Source organism: Podarcis tiliguerta (genome assembly GCF_965153285.1).
Source record: "Podarcis tiliguerta genome assembly, chromosome: 1".
Taxonomy (NCBI): domain Eukaryota; kingdom Metazoa; phylum Chordata; class Lepidosauria; order Squamata; family Lacertidae; genus Podarcis; species Podarcis tiliguerta.
In genome coordinates this window covers 98,976,539-98,998,491 of record NC_139534.1, presented here as the reverse complement: position 1 = coordinate 98,998,491, position 21,953 = coordinate 98,976,539, and the positions used below count along the sequence as shown (strand labels likewise).

Genomic DNA, 21,953 nt, shown 5'->3' with positions numbered 1-21,953 from the left:
CTGCTTAGGGAAACTATGAGCCAGCCGAATTTCAAAGGAGAGAGGCAAAATAGCCACATTCTCAGACAGTTCTATTAAGCACACCCAATGACACTGTTTTGTGTTTCAGATGTTCAGCACACCTGCCTGTAAGCGTGTGTGTAAATGGAGCCACCATATCTTTATGTTTACATGCTGTACATTTGAAGCCCAAAGCCTGGATGTGGAATTCTTTGAAAACAGCATGCCCCTTAAAATTAAGTGAAAACAAAATATACCTACTGGAAACAAACAAATACAGTTTGCCAAATACCCCGCTCCAAAAAACAAACAAACAAACAAACAAGGATGCCAGAAGAAATTAAGCTATAGACCTTTGTCTGGAAATGTGCAATAGAAAAAAGGCAAACAAAAGGATTTTTGCACCAAATCAACCTCATTGCAACCTTTCAAATAACCACAAGATGGCGATATGTTTCTTTATTAACTCTCTATACGCGCTTCTTTTCCACAACTACTGAAATCTTAAAACTTGGTACAGAAATAAACCACCAAGTCAATAAAACAATCCAATTGTAATACACTAATTCTATCAGTTAGTTTATTCTCGCCCATCTCTTCTGCTTCCCCAAAAGCCTTAAGCAAAGAAAGCTCTTGTGCCTTTGACATTCAGCATCTCAAATAAAAATGCAGATGTTTTCAACAGCCATCCAAAAGAAAAGAATAGGGGAGGAATGTGAATATGCTCTTTCTTTTTAATGCCACATGAGCAAACAATCCCTAACCCCTTTGAACATTTACTCTATCACAAACATGTGTGATAAACGTATGAACACAGAAAGCAAATCCCTGAGCCATATACAGTGGTACCTTGGTTTAGGAACAACTTGGATTAAGAATGCTGCAGACCTGGAAGTAGGTGTTTTGGTTTGTGAACTTTGCCTTGGAATAAGAACATGTTTTGCTTCCTGTTGAGTGTGTTCCATTTGCAAATTGAGACCACAGATGCTATGGGAAAGCACGCCTTGGTTTAAGAATGCTTTGGTTTAAGAACAGACTTCTGGAATGGATTAAGTTCGTAAACCAAGGTACCACTGCAGTGACATGCTGTCCCTTTTTACAGTCTATTATACTGCATGTAAGACCATGACGTCTGCATAAACAGCACATGCCAACACAGGCATATGTTCATTGGTCCTTTTAGACCAGTAGTATCTGAAGGATCATAATGCTATGCAGATCTGGGTCTGGTCAGTGCCTGGATGGGTGACTGCCTAGGAACCATATGTGCCCCGTCCTGAGTTCTATGATGGTAGAGATGTAAGGAGATTTTTTTTTTTTAAAGTCTCCTCTGATTGGCAGGAGGTTTTCTTGGGATGGAGCCTGAGACAGTATGCAGGAAGACCAGGAAAAGTCCTACCATTGAGGTGCGACCTGCCCCTTCTATACTGGGTGCCCTCTTAGATATCCTCATAAACGAGGAAATGCATCACCTGGAAAGAGGAAGAAAGAGGGCTGAGATTTGCATAAAATGCATACATGCTAATGGCTATGTATACATTTAGAAATCATTAGTCTGATTTAAATCGAAATACACCTCACCAAAGTGACCAGTGTGCTTGCTTAATCTTCTGACAAGGGGTTGATGGACAACTTTAAGGTCTCATTTCTCTGTCTTTTAGCCAGACTTGGACTGGAGTGAAGTTCATATAGAAGACTTTCCCCTGACAACCCTTCAAACAAAAGACTGTTCTCTGCAAAGCAAAGTAGAAGCCTATTCAGCAAACATGTAGAGGTAAAGATAAAGCATAAAACTTCAGTACTGGCTGAGGAGAAGTGATGCTGTGGAAGAGTCCAGTGTAAGAAAGGTGGTCCATGATGATGTTCATGAGGAGATTTCACCCCTCCCATATCCAAGAATCTCCTGAGGAGTCTGCTGATTCTGCAGAGAGGAGGAGGCGTGTTCTGCTCTCTACATATTCTGCTCCAGCACCACATCAAAGAGTCGGTCAGTGAGTGAGTCAGTCAGTGTGTGGGTCAGTCAGTCAGTCAGTCAGTCAGGGAGAGAGAGACTGAGTGTTAGAGATTGTGTGTATTTAGATAAGGTTGCTGCTAAGAGCAGCTGCAGGCACTCAGTGCGGTTTAGCATTCATTTATGCTTAAGCTTATTTAGCTCTGTATATAGTTGTATAATAGTTGTAGTTATAGAATAAAGAGAATATTCTACAGAGCTGCTCTCCGAGTTGTTTATATACTCTGCTAGACTCTGCTGTACTCTGCTGTGCGACGACTGTCTACTTGTGGAAGTGAATCCGGTGCTCACAACTCTAAGCTGTGAGTCCACAGCACTTTGACCTGTTCCTGTGCAGAAGGTGGTCTCTGGAATGCTACCCAGCTCGCCTAGCCCAGTCGGGGCTGAAGTGGATGAGTCCAGTTAGTGGCACTGGCTCAAGGGCGATGCTGACAGTTCAGTGGCTGCCAGAGAAGGCAGCAACATGCAACAAATGAAATCCAAGCCCCACATCCAGAGCTGAGCCAGGCCAGGACTAAAACTGTGGGTTTGCTACGTGAGAGAGGCGGTCATGGAGGGAGACAATGGGGGCCACAAGGACCGAAAGAAGTGGATCTAGCAAGACAAACATCTAGATATAAGGAGCCACACACTGTGCAGTGAATAATCCCAAGGCAGGAAGCATATTTACAACCAACAGGGAATAGGAACAACCCAGCAAAGAGTCTGTGGGAAAATCTGGTCAAGAATCCATGTCTGGTAATATGGCTCCATGATGGGCTGTGAAGTCAAAGCCATACTTGCCTGTTCAGCAGCCAGCAAGGTCTCTGAATTGTGACCTTAGGCTTATATGGAAATAAAGCTAACAATATTTTGTTGTGAGTTATCTCTGCCTAATGTCTGTTGCCCAGGGCTGTGTACAGGAGTCCCATTTGCTAGCTAAATGTTACACATTCGGTGGGCTATTCTTCTATATGGTGGGGTGTTCCCTTACGGTAGAAAAATCTTGGTAGGCTTCATGGTGTCCTATGGATGCTTCTAGAGGCAGCCAGTGAGGCACTGTGGCAGGTTGCAAGGAGGCTACCACCACCAAGGCAATGATCCAAAGGGAAGGGGATTCCTAATCCCTTCACCAACAGAAGCTGTGAGGGTAGCTGTGTTCGAATTCTCTTTCCCTTGCCATATGTGTGAGGCTCCTGTGTGTAGGGAGTCCCATAACATGCAAAATCACATCTGCAGAGCCGCTCCATGCCATGCAATTTCCCCCCCCCCCTTTCTTTAGCCAAGGAAAATGTGTTCAGGATTCAAGTGTTTGACCCTGCAAGTTTTCTTGAAAGTTGATAGCTTTTGGACTGGAGGGCTGGGGTGGAAACATATTTCCAGAATAAGTATGCGCAGAATGCATTCTGAACGGAATCACTTTAAGTGGAGCTGAAATTAATCTACTAAATAAAGGTTGCATCTGAAACTATTTAAGCTAGAGCTGAAATGTGACCGTTTCAACTAGAGCTGAAATTAATCTAGCCAAAACAAAGTTTGCATCTGAAATTGTAAATTGAAGTCACTCTTGCATTATACTGACACATATTTTTCAGAGGAAGCCATGTCCCCTGAGAGCACATCCATGCCTTTAATATGTAACATCAGAAGTGGCATTCTATCTCATTTTAATTACTTCTGAAAATTTAGGGTAAGTCATTTTCTATTGAAAGCAGTCAAATAAAAAATTGTTTTGAGAGAGGAAGCTTTCAGAGAATCTTTATATTACTTTATCTAGCACTTTGACACCAAACATGAGGATGGCTTGATATCAATTATTTTTAAACATGTGCATTATCAAATATTTTACTTATTAAACTGCATCCACGAAAGCTAATGTTAGTGAAGAGGAAAAAAGTCCCTCACTGGGATTTTGAATGACATAATCCACTGTGATAAACTTTGCCACCATGCTTTGAGCTACTGCTGTACTATTATCACTGCTGCCTTATAGTGTTCTATGCAGGTAGCTGTTCTGAAAATCTATTTTTCATTCCTTATTTAGACCTCGGATGAGGAACCAATTGTATTTCACATGCTGTTCGGCTCCAACTTCTATCAGCCCAAGACAACATGGCTGATGCTCAGGGATCATGGGACCCATAGTTCAACAATATTTGGAGGGTCACAGGTTTGTCCTCTCTGATTTATACCACTGTTGTAAAGATCTTCACACACACAAAGCCAAGTTTGGTCCTCAGCTACATACAAAATATGCTTTGAAAAAGATAAATGCTTTAGCTGAGTCTCTGAAATCGCTGCTCTTTAAAACTGGCCTTCCCAGACATTTATGGATCAGAGTAAAAGCTAAGATTAAAACTGGATTTTAACGAACAAATCCCAGGTCACCAAATGACCACAGGAAAAGCTGAAACCTGGAGGCGATTGAGCTCATATAAAACGCTGCCCATTTTCAGCTCAGCGAACTCTAGCATTAATGTTGAACAGCTATGCAGAACGGGAACTATCTCACTGCATGAATTTTGAGAGAGCTGTCAGCTAAATCAAAGATCCAAAGGTTAAATCTCACACTCTTGAGACATCCTGATGAATTGTGGGACTTGGTGGTAGAGTGTGCCATACATGTGATAAATGGATTCCCTCCTCCCTGTTACTTGCTGACTTTGACTTAATAATAAACTCTCCTATAACTATCTCAAAACTTTAGGTATTAGGGACTATAGGGCTGTGATGTCTGAGAGCTAAATCATGCATATTGATGTTTCTGTTAATATTAGCATTGTGCATTTTTATTTCATCCTGTATTTAAGAAGCTCATACATGGTTCTCTCTCACCCTATTTAAACTTCACAACAATCTTATGAGGTAAGGCTGACTGAGAGAGAATGTGTGGGTCCGAGGTCCCTTTTAAAAAAAATATTATTTAATCATTTTTTTGATACAAACAACAACCGCAAAAGACACATACAACAAAAACCATAATAACAATAAACTCCCTTGACAAACTCCAGAGCTGATCATAGATTTGAACCTTGATTCTTCCTGGACCTGGGAATTACAACTCTGGCCACATTCACACCATGAAGGTTATGATACCATTTTAAACCATCACGGCTTTCCCCAAATAATTCTGGGAGCTTCAGTTTGCTAAGGGTACTTTGTTAAGGGCAGTTGTGGGGAGACCCCCTGTTCCCCTTTCAGAGCTACCTACATTTCCCAGACTGTTTTAGAAGCATATTCACAGGGCACTCTGGGAACTGTATTTCTGTGAGGGAATCTGGGGGGTGGGTCTCCTCACATTTGCCTTAACAAACTGAAGCTCCCATAATACTTTGGGGGAAGCCATGACTATTTAAAGTGGTATCATAGTACTTCAAATGTATGGTGTGAATGTGGCCTCAAAATACCTCGATGTGCTTCAAATGTGTTTTAAATATATAGTATATACCCAGCAAGGGACCCAGAGATGCATTTTAAATAAAAGGACACATTCCACTCATGTAAAAACACACTGATTCCCGGACCGTCCACTGGCAGGATTTAGAAGGCGATTGGGCCTGATCCGGTCCCCGGCCCTTAGTTTTCCTACCCATGTGCTAGATGGCATCCTCAGATCATGGCTTATCAGGTTGGTGCAGGTGAAGATTGTCTCTCAGGGAACCTGATCCCAAGTTGCTCAGGACTTTATATACCAACAGTATAACCTTCAACTGTTCCTGCTAGAATATTGCTAGTGTTATGTATTCAGTTGTCTGTGTTCGCCTGAGCTTGAGTCTGGAGCCCCTGGGTTCTGATTCTATACATGATATCCAATCACAGAACATTGCAGGATTTGAGGCTCTGCCATTGGCCCTTAAACTCTGAGTTATGATTTGCAGCTTGTGAGTTTAGACAGTCAATCATGTAGGGAGTGGGAGTGGCCCAGGCCTTCAGAAATGTATATAAGCAGTTGCTTTGCCTCTGTTGTCCAGTTTTGTTAGTTCAGTAAAGGTTTTTGCAGTTATCTCTGTGTCTTGCCTTGCGGGAACCCACCTACACTTCACTTAGCCAATGCAATTGTAATCTTGCAAGGAAGTGAGGATGGTAATTGTCAGGGCTGGCTCCGGGTCCCAGCTCACCAAGGACCAACGCTAGCCGATAGTACAGTATCAAAGTCTTTATTGAAGAATAGTCTCCATTTACAAGTCTCAGCGTCCCAGCCCTACGTCTGGACTTTAGACCGGCGAAGCTCTGTCTGGATCTCCACCCCCTGTGCACCAGTTCAAGACTCTAATCTTACTCCACCTCTTCCTTCTCTCTCTCTTCCTCTGGGTCTTACTACCCCCCGGGGTCTCATTCCTCCTGGACTCTTCCGACGCAGAGCTTGACCCCTCTGACTCCTCCCCCTCTCTTCGGCGGGCTTTAGGACCTGGCTCCCTACCCGGGCTGCCCACCTTGCCGCCCTCCTGTACATTTGAACTTGGCGCGCGCGCGCGTTTTACTTTCCGGATGACCGTTTCCTCGCTCCCTGACGAGGGTGTGGCCACTCCTGCCTCACGTTCTCCCTCTGCCTGCGCGCTCCCTGATCCCGATGCCTTGGACTCCTCCCCCCTACTGCACTCTGGGGGGGACGCTGGTCCGGATTTCCAGCTGCTACTCTCTGAGTCCCCTCTGGCCCCTTCTTCCCGAGGTGTCCCCCTGGGCACTCCCCTTGCCCTGACCATGGGGGCCCCTCTCTGTGAATCCTCCGAGTCACTGGAGAGACTCAGAGACCTTGGACTACTGTCGCCGCTGACATTTCCTTCCGACTCCTCCCCCTCGCTCTCTGTTTCTTCCCTCTCCAGTGACTCTGCTCCTGAACCCCTGACATCCATCCCCCCCTCGAAGCCCCCCCTTCCCCCCTCCCCTTCCTCCGGCGGGGGTGCTGGGTGCTCCGTCGTTGTGGGGGTGAATGGTGGATACAGTTCGTCCCCCGTGGCGTGCATCCAGTTAGAGAAATCCGGCTCGTCCTCCATGTCTTCGCCGACCTCGTTCTCCTCTGCTTCCATCTCCGTGCCGCCATGCTCGAACCCAACGTCCTCCCCCATCACGTCCATGTCCCTCTCACCCTCGTTCCCCTCTGGGTCCGTTGCCTGCCAAGGGCCCCTCAGCCACCTCTCCTCTCCTCGATTGTCCCACCAAAACGAGCGGTCTGAGGCAAACCCCGAGGGCGAGCCCTCCGGTGAACGTGTGTCTAATGCTGGTTCTTCGTCCGAGGTGAATCCCTGGAACGTGCTGGTAGAAAGCGTGGGTGTGAAAAGCCAGTCGTCGAAATACTCGGCTGGCATGGGCCTGTGTGGGAACAAGGCATGAAACTCCTCTTTGAGGAGAGGCTCGTCCAGGGCATAGTCCGGCACCCAACTGTTGGCGCTGGCCGGGGTACCTTCCCTTGCGAGAAAATATTCTACTCCCTCTTCCCCCCATCTCGAGTCCAAAATCTCTGTGACCTGGTTGATGGGTTCCCTTCTTGGCGACTCCCTCCTTGGGGGGATCTCCTTATACTGGTCTGGTGCCGTGCCCTGCGCCTGAAATCGGTGAGGTGCTTTGTAGGGCGTGAGCACCGACCTATGGAATACTGGGTGCATTCTGGATCCTTCCGGAAGTGTCAACCGGAAGGCCACCGGATTGATCTGTGCCTCAACTAGGTAAGGTCCTAGCTGCTTATGTCCGAGTTTCTTCTTAGCTAAGGATCTGGTCGGCACTGCGTGGGCCGCTAACCACACCCAGTCTCCCACCTGTATGTCTTCACCAACCCTCCTGTGCTTGTCAGCCTGCAGTTTGTATGCGTGCTTTGCCAGCTCTAACTGCCTCCTAAGCTGCTCGTGGACTTCCTGCAATTCCGCCGCCAAGACTTCCGCTGCCTGTGGCTCCCCCTCCCCCAGTCTCTCTAATCCCGGGAAGGTTCTGGGATGCCTCCCGTTGTTGGCGAAGAACGGCGTCACCCCTGTGGACACGTGCTTCGTGTTGTTGTAAGCGAACTCAGCGAGCGGCAGGTAGTCCACCCATGTCGTCGGCTGTTGATTTGCGTAGCATCTCAGGTACTGCTGCATGACGGCGTTGACGCGTTCCGCTTGTCCATTGGTCTGCGGGTGTCTCGCCGACGCTAGGTTGATCTTGACGTTCAGGAAACCCATCAGCTTCTGCCAGAAGCTCGAAATGAACTGGCGCCCCCTGTCGGACAAGATAGACCGTGGCAGTCCATGCACTCTGAAGACGTGGTCTATGAACAGTTTGGCGGTCTGTTCTGCCGTGGCCACCTTCGCGCACGGAATGAAGTGGGCCATCTTAGTGAACATGTCCACCACCACTAGCACTGCCGTTTTACCCCTTGAGCTGGGTAAATCCGTGACAAAGTCCAGGGCCACCCTCTCCCACGGTTCGCTCGGAGTCTGCAGCGGTTCGAGCAGTCCCGCCGGAGGTTTGTGCACTGACTTGGCCCTTTGGCAGGTGTCGCACCTCGAGACGTACTCCGCGACTTCCCCCCGCATCTTGGGCCACCAAAAATCTCTGGCAACGAGTTCTGCCGTCTTCTCCTTGCCAAAGTGCCCGGCGGTGGGTGCGTCATGTAACTGCTGCAGTACTTTCGCCCGGAGGTCGTCTCCCGGTACGTAGAGGGCCCCTCTGCGGATGAGCAATCCGTCTCGTACTTGGAACTCGTCGTCCTTCACCGTGCCCTTGTGCACCTCCTCCATCTTGGCTTGTGCAAAGGGGTCCCTCTGCAGTGCTCGACGGACCGCCTCCAAGTCCACGGTTGCTGCAGCGCACGCCCACGCTTTCGGAGCGAAAATGTGCTTGGCCGCTGCTGGTGCCGCCTCTTCGAGGTATTGCGGCTTCCTGGACAGTGCATCCGCCATGATGTTGTTGTCGCCTGGGATGTATTCTATCCTGAAGTCGAAATCCGCGAAAAATTCCGCCCATCTGATGTGCCGCTGGTTTAGGAATCTTGCCGTGCGCCAGTACTCCAGGTTCTTATGATCCGTGCGGACCTGCACGGTGTGCTTGGCCCCGACGAGGAAGTGTCGCCACGCCTTGAATGCTGCATGAATGGCCAGCAACTCCCTGTCCCAGATGGTGTAGTTTTGCTCCGACTTGCTGAGCTTCCTAGAGTAGAAGGCACACGGTCTCCAGTCCCCATGCGGGTCCTCCTGCAACAGTACGGCGCCCACGGCTCTGTCTGAGGCGTCTGTTTCAACCCTCATCGGTTTGCTGGGATTCACATGCAGTAGCTGCCCTTCGGACGAGAAGAGACGCTTAAGGTTCTGAAAGGACTGCTCCGCTTGCTCCGTCCAGATGAACTTCTTCTTCTTAGAGCTGAGCGTGTCAGTAATGGCCGCCGTCTGCATCGCGAACCCCTTGATGAACTTGCGGTAAAAGTTGGCGAACCCCACAAACCGCTGGACCTCCTTCCGATTGCGCGGGCTCTTCCAGTCCAACACTGCGCGAACCTTGGCGCTGTCCATGGCAAGCCCCTTGTCCGACAGCTTGTAGCCCAGGAAATCCACCTCCGTCCTGTCGAACTGGCACTTCTCCAGCTTGGCATACAGCCGATGCTCCTGCAGTCTCTGCAGAACTTCCTTGACGTCACCTTCGTGGGTCTCCTCAGATTCTGAGAATATCAGGATGTCGTCCAAGAAGCAGACGCATGTCTTGTAGAGGAGACCCGCCAGGACGTGATGCATGAAAGCTTGAAAACAGTGGGCGCCATTTTGTAAACCGAAGGGCATAACTCTGTATTCATATGTGCCCAGGGGCGTGAACATGGCAGTCTTCCACTCGTCTCCTTCCCGTATGCGAATCAGGTTGTACGCCCCTCGCAGATCCAACTTAGTAAAAACGCGTCCTTTCCTCGCCGTCGCCAGCAGGTCATCTATCTTGGGCATGGGAAAGGCCGCGGGCTTGGTTCTGGAATTTAAAATTCTGAAGTCTACCACAAGTCTTTTTTGGGGCGTGTCCCTCTTCTTCACAAAGAATACAGGACTGCCCCCCGCTGCCTTCGACTCCCGGATGAAACCGCGCTTCAAGTTGAGGTCTATGAACTCCTTGAGCTCCTGCAGCTCGTCCTCAGACATGGAATACAGTTTCCCGGCTGGCAGCGTCGCTCCTGGCAGGAGGTCAATCTTGCAGTCATAGGGCCTGTGGGGGGGCAGCTTGTCCGCTTCCTTCTCGCAGAAAACCTCCAAAAACGCTGCGTACTTGCGCGGCACTGCTTGCAGCGTGCCTAATTGTAGCTGCGGGTCGTCCCCTCCTTCTTCCGGGCTAGGAAGGATGCAATGTTCCGCGCAATAGGAGGAGCCAAAGGTCAGTTGGCGCTGGTACCACGCCAATGCTGGGCTGTGCCTGTGCAGCCAACTCATGCCGAGGACTACAGGCGTGTCCGACAGGTGTGTGACATTAAAGCTGATGACTTCTCGGTGATTTCCAATCCGCATCACCATTGGTTGCGTTTGTTGCACCACCTGCCCCCCTAACAAGTCTCTGCCATCCACCGTGACAACGTTCAGGGGCAGCGTGGCTGGTAGCAGTGGTATATTGTGCTGCTGAATGAATTCCAGTCCCATAAAGTCAGCGTTGCTGCCGGAGTCAATGGTGATCGGCACCTCCAGAGTGCGTCCATTGGGCAGTTGGAGAGACGCTGTAAGCTGCACCACTGGTTTGGGTGGGAGGGGGTCTGTGGGTTGCAAAAGTGCTGGGGATTGTTTCATTGACTTGTCTGGCTGGACCCCAGTGCCTCTTCCTCCAGCCAGACTCCGTCGTTTAACTGTTGCTGCGTTTTCAATTGAGCTGCTTCAGCAACTGTTGCGGAGGCTGCAGTGTGCTTGTGGAGCCTCTGGGGACACTCTTTCGCCATGTGTTGAGCACTGTCGCAGATGTAGCACTTCCTGTTCCCTCTAGGAGGCTTCGTTTTGGCTGCTCCCGGCGTTAGGGCTCTGTTAGCTGACTGAGCCCTGGCACCTCCGATTTCCATCGGCTCTTCTCCCCCTCCCTGCGAGGGTGTGGAGTGCGCACGCGCTGCTTCTCTGGGAAAGAAGGGAGGTGCTCTGGCTGGCGCCCTTCCCCAACGCCCTTCTTCCCTGTTCCAAGGACGTTCTTCCAGATGCACCCCGATCTCCAGAGCCCTCTGGACTACCTGCTGGGTGCTCCTTGGTCTCTCCCCTCTTCCAATCTCCGCTTTTACATCTGCATTCAACCCCTCCCAAAAGAGGTCTCTGACTGGCGCAGAATCTTTTTCCCACCCCAGGGCATGAACCAGTCCGAAAAATCGAGTATGGTACTGCCGCACGCTGGCTTTGCCTTGTTTAAGTCCATGTATGTCCCTCCTGGCAAGATCGACGTCTACCTTTGATAAAAAGCATGCGTCCATTGCTTTAATAAAAGCCTTCGCATCTTGGAGCGCTGGATCATTGTCCCTCCATAGATTCCGCAGCCACGTTTTGGCTTCCCCATGCAAGTGGGACAAGATAAACCCCACTCTCTCTCTCTCATCTCTAAAGTCTTTGTCAAGTAAATCCAGCGCAAACAGCAGGTCTGCTCTGAAGTTGGGGTACTGCTGCAAACTCCCGTCGAAATGCGATACAAGGCTTCCTCCCCTTCTCCCCAAACCTATGCCTTCTGCCTTGGATCCCGTTTGCCCCTGTTTGGAAAGCACGTCCAACCTGGCCTGGAGATCCCGGCAGGAGGTAACCATCTCCTCCTCTCTCTTCCTGGATGCAATTACCTCCGTGCTGAGTTGTGTCACCGCTTCTTGCAGGGCTTTTATCTGCTCTTCCGTCGTCATCTTGCCTGAGTTTTGTGAGCTCTGTAAGCACCCCTCCTCTGTCCTCGCTGCGCCGACTCACGTGGCGAGGTTCTTGGTGCCAAAACTTTAAAATTTGAGACAGAGCTTACTGTCAGGGCTGGCTCCGGGTCCCAGCTCACCAAGGACCAACGCTAGCCGATAGTACAGTATCAAAGTCTTTATTGAAGAATAGTCTCCATTTACAAGTCTCAGCGTCCCAGCCCTACGTCTGGACTTTAGACCGGCGAAGCTCTGTCTGGATCTCCACCCCCTGTGCACCAGTTCAAGACTCTAATCTTACTCCACCTCTTCCTTCTCTCTCTCTTCCTCTGGGTCTTACTACCCCCCGGGGTCTCATTCCTCCTGGACTCTTCCGACGCAGAGCTTGACCCCTCTGACTCCTCCCCCTCTCTTCGGCGGGCTTTAGGACCTGGCTCCCTACCCGGGCTGCCCACCTTGCCGCCCTCCTGTACATTTGAACTTGGCGCGCGCGCGCGTTTTACTTTCCGGATGACCGTTTCCTCGCTCCCTGACGAGGGTGTGGCCACTCCTGCCTCACGTTCTCCCTCTGCCTGCGCGCTCCCTGATCCCGATGCCTTGGACTCCTCCCCCCTACTGCACTCTGGGGGGGACGCTGGTCCGGATTTCCAGCTGCTACTCTCTGAGTCCCCTCTGGCCCCTTCTTCCCGAGGTGTCCCCCTGGGCACTCCCCTTGCCCTGACCATGGGGGCCCCTCTCTGTGAATCCTCCGAGTCACTGGAGAGACTCAGAGACCTTGGACTACTGTCGCCGCTGACATTTCCTTCCGACTCCTCCCCCTCGCTCTCTGTTTCTTCCCTCTCCAGTGACTCTGCTCCTGAACCCCTGACAGTAATGAAATTGGGATTTACAAATTGGTCCTTCACCAGCTGAATCTAGGGCTTGCATCTGGGGTCAGCATAGCTGGGCATCTGCCAAAGGGGCCTATGGGGGGGGGGAGAGATGGGGGTGCAATGTGGAAAACACAGGCGTACTGCAGGTTGGCAAGGACACTGCTTGAACTCTTCATACAGGACACCGGCCTGGTCTCACCAGATGGGATAAACCTAGTAATAATTTCACCGAAACTTCTTTCCAAGTAAGCATGCTTCGGATTGCAGCCACCACCAGATATATGGATGCTGAATTAATTCCACCTGCTGTTCAACGGCTCACCTTGAGCTTCATGCTGAGAGCCGGTAGTCTAATTCTGCTATGCTTTGTTCACAAAGTACATTACATAACTGATGTTAAATCCATGAAAGAATGTAATCCACAGTTGTCAGAGGGATAATCAGCAAATATAAGAGGACTGCATATACTATATTATGACTAACGTATAGGTGCAACCTTTAATAAATGGGAGTAATTTTAATATGGGAATTTAAAATGTGCATACACTTATCTGCTCCCAATTCAATGGTCAATCACTTTTTACATTCAGAAAGACCCATTTCCAGGTAAGGAAGGAGGCCCCTATTCCTCCGCTCTTGAGTAACAATTTCCTGAGTGGGTTAACAGTCAATCCTTCTTCCCTGGGAGGTCTGGGAATTGTAGCTGGGTGAGGGGAACAGGGTTCTCTTAACAGATCTCAGCGCACTTAACCAAAAACTGCTCCCAGAGTTCTTTGGGCGAACCAATGACAGTTTAAAGTGGTATAAGGACATGGTGTGGCCTTGGAGCAAGGCAGCTCCCTATGTATGCGTGAGGAAGCAAGCTTTGGCATATTGATCCCCTTGCCAGTTAAATTGCAGTGCAGTCACATCTAGTGCCATACACATTGTGTCTCTCGCACACTATTTTCACAAATCCACTGACTGCATAAATCCTGTAGCTGCGTCAGGAACGTAAACAAACAGGAGCAGTATTGTCACCACTGGGGGGACAGATAACATTTAGGTCAGGAGACCAGGGAGAACAGTGGGTCAAAAGAAAATCACACCAACGTCACCAAAGTCCAGTTGTGAACAGGATCTGTAAATTAAATATATAACCATCTTCCACCATGATCAGTTAAAAGCTGGTTTCTGACTCCAGACAGAGAAACAGGAAGAAAAACATTCTGAAACATGCAACCCCTAAATGCCAGTATCCCCTTTACTTCTACACTGACCAATGGTAGGTAGGTCTCCAACCCTCTCTGTCCTGGGATTTGCTTCCCATTTTAGAAGGGAATTACAGTTCCAATTTTTCTATAATGAGACATTTTCATTTAAAACCCCCCCACAATTCTGCACCTTGAGATTTGAGAGTTGATTTTAGCTGTGTGTGTGTGTGTGTGTGTGTGTTTCATTTCCAATGTGTGCTTACTACCAACTTGGACTAGTTTAAATAAGCTTGCTCCCGGGCAAAGAGCGAAAATCCTCCTTGCTAATCCTCTGAGCCATTGGCAGTAGCTTTGTGAAGATTTGAGGCTTAATGGTTCAGCCTGAAAGTGGTGTCCCTTCATTACTCCTATATGATTTATCAACTGCCTTTGACACTTTCGACCAAGAGATGGCCTTGAGTCTTTTGCAGAACTCAGGTCCTGCTCTGACCAAGTGTCCGATGCATTTGATTGGAGTAGGCATTTTCCATTGTTCTCTGTGTCTTTCTAACCTCCTTTAGCACCCTCTTCCCCCTCAGTTCTGTAATATCCCCCAAAGCTTTTCAATTTCTACATCCTATCACTCCCCCCCAAGCTATTGCTTTTATACTGATGACACATGATTTTACCTCTTGCTGTTTGTTTAGGAGTTTGGGTGAAAATGCATCGCCTTTAGGAGGAACGCTCTATCTAACTCAGCATTTCCACCCCCCAGTCTAATATATTTTGTTAATTATCTCTCCATTTCTCTCCCTCGTAAAGAGCTTTTGATGGCCATCTCAATGTTTTTCTTTTTCGATTATGTGTTAAGAGTTTGGTAGTTGCTTTGCCATTCGTCAAGTCTCTGCTTTCAAACCCACTTTATTCAGACAATAAAATGTGATTTTATCATCTCTGAAATGTTGCAGAGAGGAGATAGGGAGAATAAAAACTCAGAGGGCAGGAGCCCTCTGATTCACATTAGGCCTGGGTTTATGATGAGTGTTGTGGGTGCGACTGGAGAACATAATGTGCTGCTGCATAGGTGGGAGGAGATGAAACTGCTGCCTTTTCTATGGCATCACCCAGCAAGGTGCAAATGAAGTATGAAATAAAAACTCCCTGCCCACTCAGTGCACAGACAGAAAACAGATATTCTTTTAGCCTCACTGCTGAGAGATGTGATTTGCTGTAATATTAAGCTCACACAGAGCAAGAAAAAGCTCCCCAAGTTTTACAGATGGAGAACCGAGGAATACATTATGTCTTGTTGGGCCATCTCGGCTCCCTGCTTGCCCAGCAATCAAGGAAATGCTGCTGTGGTATTCAAGAGCAGATATTTAATCAGCCCAAACTAACCTGAAGGTGAGGTGATCACTGTGTTCAATAACTTGGCGTCAGAAACGATGCATTGAGTGCGATGAAATGTACACAAACGTAGCAGAGAACGAGGGTGGAAATCAGGGCAAAAGAGACAGAAGTCGCAACGGAGGGACGATGCTACACATCCACAACAACGGTTTGTTTCATTATGTCATTCACCAGGGCTGCTTGCAGACAGAGTGCCCTGGAGCTATCTGATTGGCCAGGATCTTTCTGCAGTGCACTTTGTCTCCAGTTGTGGAACACAATCTGGTTTATACAGACTGATGCGCAGGAAGAATGGATGAATGACCATGTCTTACGCCAAAGGCAAGGATGAATGACACGAATACTTTGACACTCAGAGTATTAGAACGCTCAGCAGTATTATAGTTCTGTCCAGAAGTACTACACATTTATGGCAAGGTATATTATTACCTTATTATGCTGTTTTATTATGCTTTATTATATCTTTATAATGAGCCTGGCTTTATTGTTCTCAGATGTAGCATATATTTTTTATTCTCTTCAGCCTCACACAGCAGGGCTGCAGACACTAGTATAGTATAGGATTGTGAGCGAGAGGTATTCTAATTAGAGCAGACCAGCCATCATAATTATGAGTGGTTTTTGTGTGAAACTGCATGAATATTTGGAGGAATCTGTGTGTGATCTCTCTGGAACCAAGATCAGAGCACCCTTGATATCTCCTTGGTCACTGCATAGAAAGCGATCTATTCTTGCAATGGGGCAAGACCTGAAAGTAGTTAACAAATTATTTTATCTAGTCTTTAGCAGGATACATGAATTCAGTTATGGTAAGAGAGCAACAACAAATTGTCCATTTCCCCCAGTAAGGAAATTAAAATAGGTTTATAAAGCTGTGGGAGACAGAGTCTCAGGTACTTTTCATGCTATATTTGGGTTTTGCCAGGTTCTGGTCTGATGCTGGATCTCACAGAGACAGTGGTAGGGCAAGGTTGTCTGACCACAGATAGCTCCAAGTAAGCAACTTTGTCCAACTTAAAGCAGACATAGGCAAACTCGGCCCTCCAGATGTTTTGGGACTACAACTCCCATCACCCCTAGCTAACAGGACCAGTGGTCAGGGATGATAGGAATTGTAGTCTCAAAACATCCGGAGGGCCGAGTTTGACTATGCCTGGTTTAAAGTAAGTGGAGGCATTTTAAACCTCCAGGTAACCTCCAGGCTTTACCCCTTCAGAGCATTAAAGGGTTAATCCTGTGGCCTGAAGGTAGGCACTCATCCATTCCATAGCCTCCTTCTTGGTGCTCTCACAGTGCAAATGGAGCAGTGACATGTGGTGGTAGATCCTCATAGTCTGGGAGGTTCTCCTGCCCAACAATCTCAGGTGCTATGGTCCCCTTATATCCAGCACTCAGCTCAGGGTCTGGAAGTTGACCTGGCTCCATATCTGATGCATCTGCAACCTTTGTGTGTCTAGCTTGCTGCTGCATTAAGGGGTCATGACAGGCTACGCATGTGAAGGCCCGGCTGATACCTTCTCCAAGACACAATGGGAAACTCTGATTATTGCAAATGAATTGTGCTACATTGTTCTGTGCATATGCTATCAGTGATGTTAACTCTTTATTGAAAGAAACGAACAGACCTATTGAGCACAGCAACTTACCCCAATGAGGCAGTTGTGAAGACTGAAGGTCCGCCACCTTCCCACAGCTCTCCAAGTCTCCTTCTTTCCTGGGTCCTTCCCAAGCAATCTGATGCTCCTTTGTCTTGCCTGTCTTTGCTCCTCCCTCTTCATTCCTCTTCTGCTCCTGGGAGACCAAGGGTAGGGGGAGGGAAGCCTGTCTCAGCAGGAGGGGGAGACACCCTGGATTCTTCACCATCCTGAACCCTCTCTGCTTCTTGGTCTCCCTCCTCTCCTGCTTCAGCTTCTGATTCTGGACTTCTCTCTGCCACAGGCTCCCCCTGCTCACTAAACTCTGTCATCTCTTCTGCTTCTGATACCTCCTCCTCCCAGTCTGCTTCCTCTTACCACTCTATCATCCCACCACCAATCCCCTGGCTCTGAGCCTTCTTCCCTTGGGGGTTCCCCAGCAGGTGCCACCCACCACTCCTTTGCACCCAGCCAGTCCATGACATCATGACAGGCAAGCACTGACTTCATTATAGATCCTGTCTCTCCAGAAGAAGCCTCGGTTGTGCAGCAAAACACACTTTCGGACCCTGGATCACATTCGAAAGCAGCCTTCCCCAGCCTAGTTTGCTTCAGATGTTTTGGACTTCAACTCCTATCAACCGTGACCATTGGTCATGCTGGTCATACTGGGTAGGACTGATGGGATTAGTATTTCAAAACACCTGGAAGGCACCAGATGGGTGAAGGCTAGGTGAATAAAGTGACTCCTGACAATAAGCAGTTGGTCCATTCCTAATCTATAACCGTGGTCAAAGCATATAAGACTTACTTAGAGTCTCAAGTAATCATTTACCTTTTGGTAAACAGAATGATGTTAATCTCTGCTGAAATGTGAAACAACTTGGGGAGTTAATTTTGAAGTCAATTTTTTATAGGCATTCTGAAGTTGTGCCTGCTTTGTCTGGGGATGTGTGTGTATTTCTGGATGTGTGTGTGTGTGTGTGTTTATTTTGCAATATAATTTATAATTCCAATTGCATGGAGACTGAGACTGGCAGAGTGATAATTTTTTGTTTTGTTTCAGATAGTCCGTAAATTCTGAATATCAGAAAGCATCCTCATTGTGACAGTCAAAGGGGGCACTGGAAACAGGCCATGAATTGTTGCAAATAAAAATAGGATACAGAAACAGTGTATTAAGCGGGTTAATAGAATCTCTCTAATCAGATAATAGAGAACCACACTATAAATTGCTTTCCTCTAGAATAAATATGGCTCCAAGGGTTTGCTTAAATTTGGAATGTTCCACATCATTCTATGTAGGAAGATTATATAACTTTTAATTCATTCTTTTTGCTCTTGTCTGTTCCTAAAGGTATTTGGTCTAATATGCATGATTTTGTTGAATGTACATTTTTATATCAGTCCTACTCTGTTCTTGCTAGGAAGGCTAAGAACTATAAATCATTTTCATGTGGATAAGCTTTGGTATTTCAACTGTCTTTATTTATAGGTTGTACAAGCATGGACACAAAACTAATATATTCATATCCACCTGCTTTGAAATTATGGCCATCTTTATTATTAAAGACCTCGTATTTGGAAATCTTACAATCCAAATGGGTATTTTAATGGAAATCCAACTATATAATCAGCCATAGGAATTTATGGAACATATCTGAAATAAGTATGAAAGATCATGAATGGAACCATTTTTTTCTGACTGGATTTTTTTTTTTTTTTTTGAGCAGGGGAGATATTGTTTTGTTTCATCTCAATCTTTGATCTCTCATCTTTATTTCATTGCATTTGCAACATGGGTTTCCATCTTGCTCCCTCAAAAGGAACAGATAACATGAAGGTTTATCCCATGGTAACTGACTTCTTGGATCTTATTCTTACAATGCAACATCACCTTAATGCAGCTGCTTAAAGGTAAATTACTGGTACTGGATAGCTAAAAATTGGGGGACAGAGCAGATACCACATGAAAGGTATTAGAATCACGACACAATGGTATACATTGCTAAAGAGGGGAGCAGTGTACAGGGCATGCACACCACGAAGAAGTGATTTACACAAGAGGTAGAGTGCTTGTAAATAGTGTGCAGCTGCAGCAAACACTGAAGACGGCTGTGATGTATTCTTCTAATATAATTGATGTATAAGCACCAGTTGTGGCTCCATAAAGGTACTTGTAAAACATGTATAAAATATTATTCTTCCGGCTTCTTCAATAGGCAGTTTCTCTCCAAATTATGGGAAATGATCACTTAAGTGAAAAGTAGACTTGTTTACTTTCGGTTATTCAGCTATTTATATTTGACAGATGCCAATGTCTTCAGGCCAATTCACGCAATATGTTCTCCCCTCCCCTCTGTGCACAAAGTCCCAAATATTCCTGGTTGTGTACTCACATGGGCAGATGTTATATATGAATGGGATGAAGATAGATATAAATCAGCAATTCCCTTAATCAGTGATTTCGAATCATTTTACTGTCTTTGCTCTCGGCAAGACAAGATGCATCGACTAGGGCTGAGGTAGAATGCTCTGAGCCTTGTTGTACAGAAAGAAGCTCTGATTTCCCAGGAGCTCAGACTCAACTCGAATACACTGAAGTCTTGACATGGTTCCTCTGGGCAGATCCGCACCAGACATTCAAAGCACATCCAATGCACATTTAAAGCACATGGCTTCCCCCTAAGAATCTGTAGTTGGGAGTTGTAGTTTCTGCCTCACAGAGCAGCAATTGGACTTCAGCTCCCATCAGCCCCAGCCAGCATGGCCATTGGTCAGGGATAATGGGAGTTGTAGCCCAACACTTCGACAGGGATACTGGTTCCCCAGTCTGTGTCACAGAAACACACAGTGGTTTTAACTTGCATGCACATTTGGTGAAATGGGTCAGTGGGTGCTCATTGTGACAATGTGAATCCAAGGTCCACACACTTTCCTGTGTGGGGAGAGCTATCCATGTAGGGGCTTTATCAGATGTGGAGCAGCATCCAGATTTCCTGGCCAATCCACAAACTGAGTAATGAAATGATATCTAAAACACTGTTATGAATGTGTTCCTGAGGTTAAGAGCTCTCTGGCAACTGCTAACCAGTTGTGCTAGCAAGAACTGGAAGTAAGGAACTATGGGGCTTTCTGGATAAGGTACTACGTGTGTTGGGATGTGATCAGATTCTAGGAGAGGATATATTTATTAGGTATTATCCTTCCTCACGTTTGTGAGTGCAGCAGTGTGCCATCCCTTTGCAGCCTAAAAGGGAAGTTTAGATAGGCTAGTTTAAGCCTTTTAGTTGAAGTAATACTGGATGCTTTATGGCAGACTGGATTCTCCTGGTATTTCCCCCCTTTCTCCCACAAACAGTCTTGTAAAAGGTAAAAAAATAACATTTACTCACTCGGAACACTCGTTGAAGAGTAGCAGATACAGCAGCTTTGTTCAGGAAGGCTTAAAACAGTAATTAAATTACGAAAACCTACTTAAGTCTAGCTTAAAATGGTGTTGGAACTTGGAACTCAAACTAGCAGATGTTCTCACATTGCTGGCAAAGTGGAAAGAGGAAGAGAAGAAAGAGGATGTGCCCAGGCAGGTAGGAGAATATACAGCTATGCCCTCCGCCTGTCAGGGCACAGTGGGAGTGTCTCTCACAGAGTCCTCTCCAAGTTTACAGGGAAACTCTGTGAGCTTCAGCTCCTATCACATGCCAATCTAGCAAAACATGAATTCTTGGTTTGACTGCACTTTAAATATCCCACAATGTGCGCCATGATGGCTTAAGCCAAGGCAGGGTCCTGAATTTCTAATAGAAACACTGGAATTCATATGTGCTGTTTCTGCACAACTTCAGTGACATTTGCTAAGACTGCTGGAATGGTTGTGTTCTCTTGCCTTCCCTCCTAACATGGCACTATGCTTTGGTAACAAGCTCAGTGGGCTGTACCTAAGTGGTAGAGCACCTGCTTTGCATGCAGATGGTCCCAGGTTCAATCCCCAGCAAATCCAAGCAATACTGAGAATGTCCATTTGAAATCTTGGAGAGCTGCTGCTGGTCAGTGTATCAAGAATTCCTAGCTGGATGGACCAACAGTTTGATGTGGTATAAAGCAGCTTCCTATTTAAGTTCCACCTTTTTTCCAGAACCATGAGGACTGGTGTCTTTCTTTCTAAAAATAGTGGAAGGATGATTGTTTAGAGGCAGACACTTGCTTTACACACATAATATTTCAGATTCAATTGCTGGCATCTCTAGGTCAAACTGGGAGCAACCCTTGTCTGAAATCCTGTTTCAGTCTCAACAAGTGCTTTCGATCTTGCTTTTCAGTATCCAGGTATGGCTTTACCAGTATCCAAAAAGGCTGCCATATTGTGTGAAGGAAATAAAGTCGCACGGACGCTTGAAAACACCCACAACTTTATTCCATTACGCAAGTCCTGCGCATTGGACTAAAAGTGGGGTGGGGTGGGGTGGGGTGACTAAAGCACACACATTCTCCTTGCTTTGTGACTGATCGTAACTCCGTCTTTCACTTTGGTAAACCAGCATAAGACAAAGAGCCAAGGATATTTATAACGGAAGGAATTTACCTACCGGGTAAATTGGCTGGCTTGTCCTTGCTGAATCACCTGTTCCAATGATACTTTGTGAATTTCACGCCTTTCATGAATACAGAGAGCAGGACAAAATGTTGCCTGAGGAGATGAAACAAAAGGTTTTGTCTGTGACTGTTCTGGAGAGCGTCTGCCTCGTTCGTGCATGTAAAGGCCGCAGCCCAGTAGATGGCAATCTACTCCTGCCACTGAGGCGCATTGTTTTATCGATGGAGCTGTTGGCTCCCTTTTCTCTTTGCTTATTATAATTCATAGAAAGGTTAAAAAATAAGAAATACTCAGAATTCATGGGAAACCTTTGTTAGGTTTAGAAAGGCAGACTACGAGGGGTGGAGACGACTGCTCTTGTTTATTCAAATACTGGTTAGCCATGTCTTCAAGGGGGAGAAAAATGTAAGGCGAGCTTCCCCATCACTATGAACTTGCTTCAGTCCATTGGGTGTTTAAGTACAGGACACACACAAAGTCATTTCGCC

General features: G+C 47.0%; 2 long non-coding RNA genes across 3 annotated transcripts in view; one reads left to right on the top strand and one right to left on the bottom strand.

Moving 5' to 3' along the window:
* The window catches only part of LOC310683667, a 147,106-nt gene that overhangs the window by 46,243 nt on the left and 78,910 nt on the right, over positions 1–21,953 (top strand). The gene's annotated exons all lie outside the window — the stretch shown is intronic.
* Positions 585–21,577, bottom strand: LOC310683729. The gene is made up of 4 exons (XR_014514509.1): positions 21,458–21,577; positions 16,884–17,028; positions 1,582–1,733; positions 585–1,472 (listed from the first exon to the last, which is right to left on the bottom strand). It is a non-coding gene; the product is annotated as an uncharacterized lncRNA (long non-coding RNA).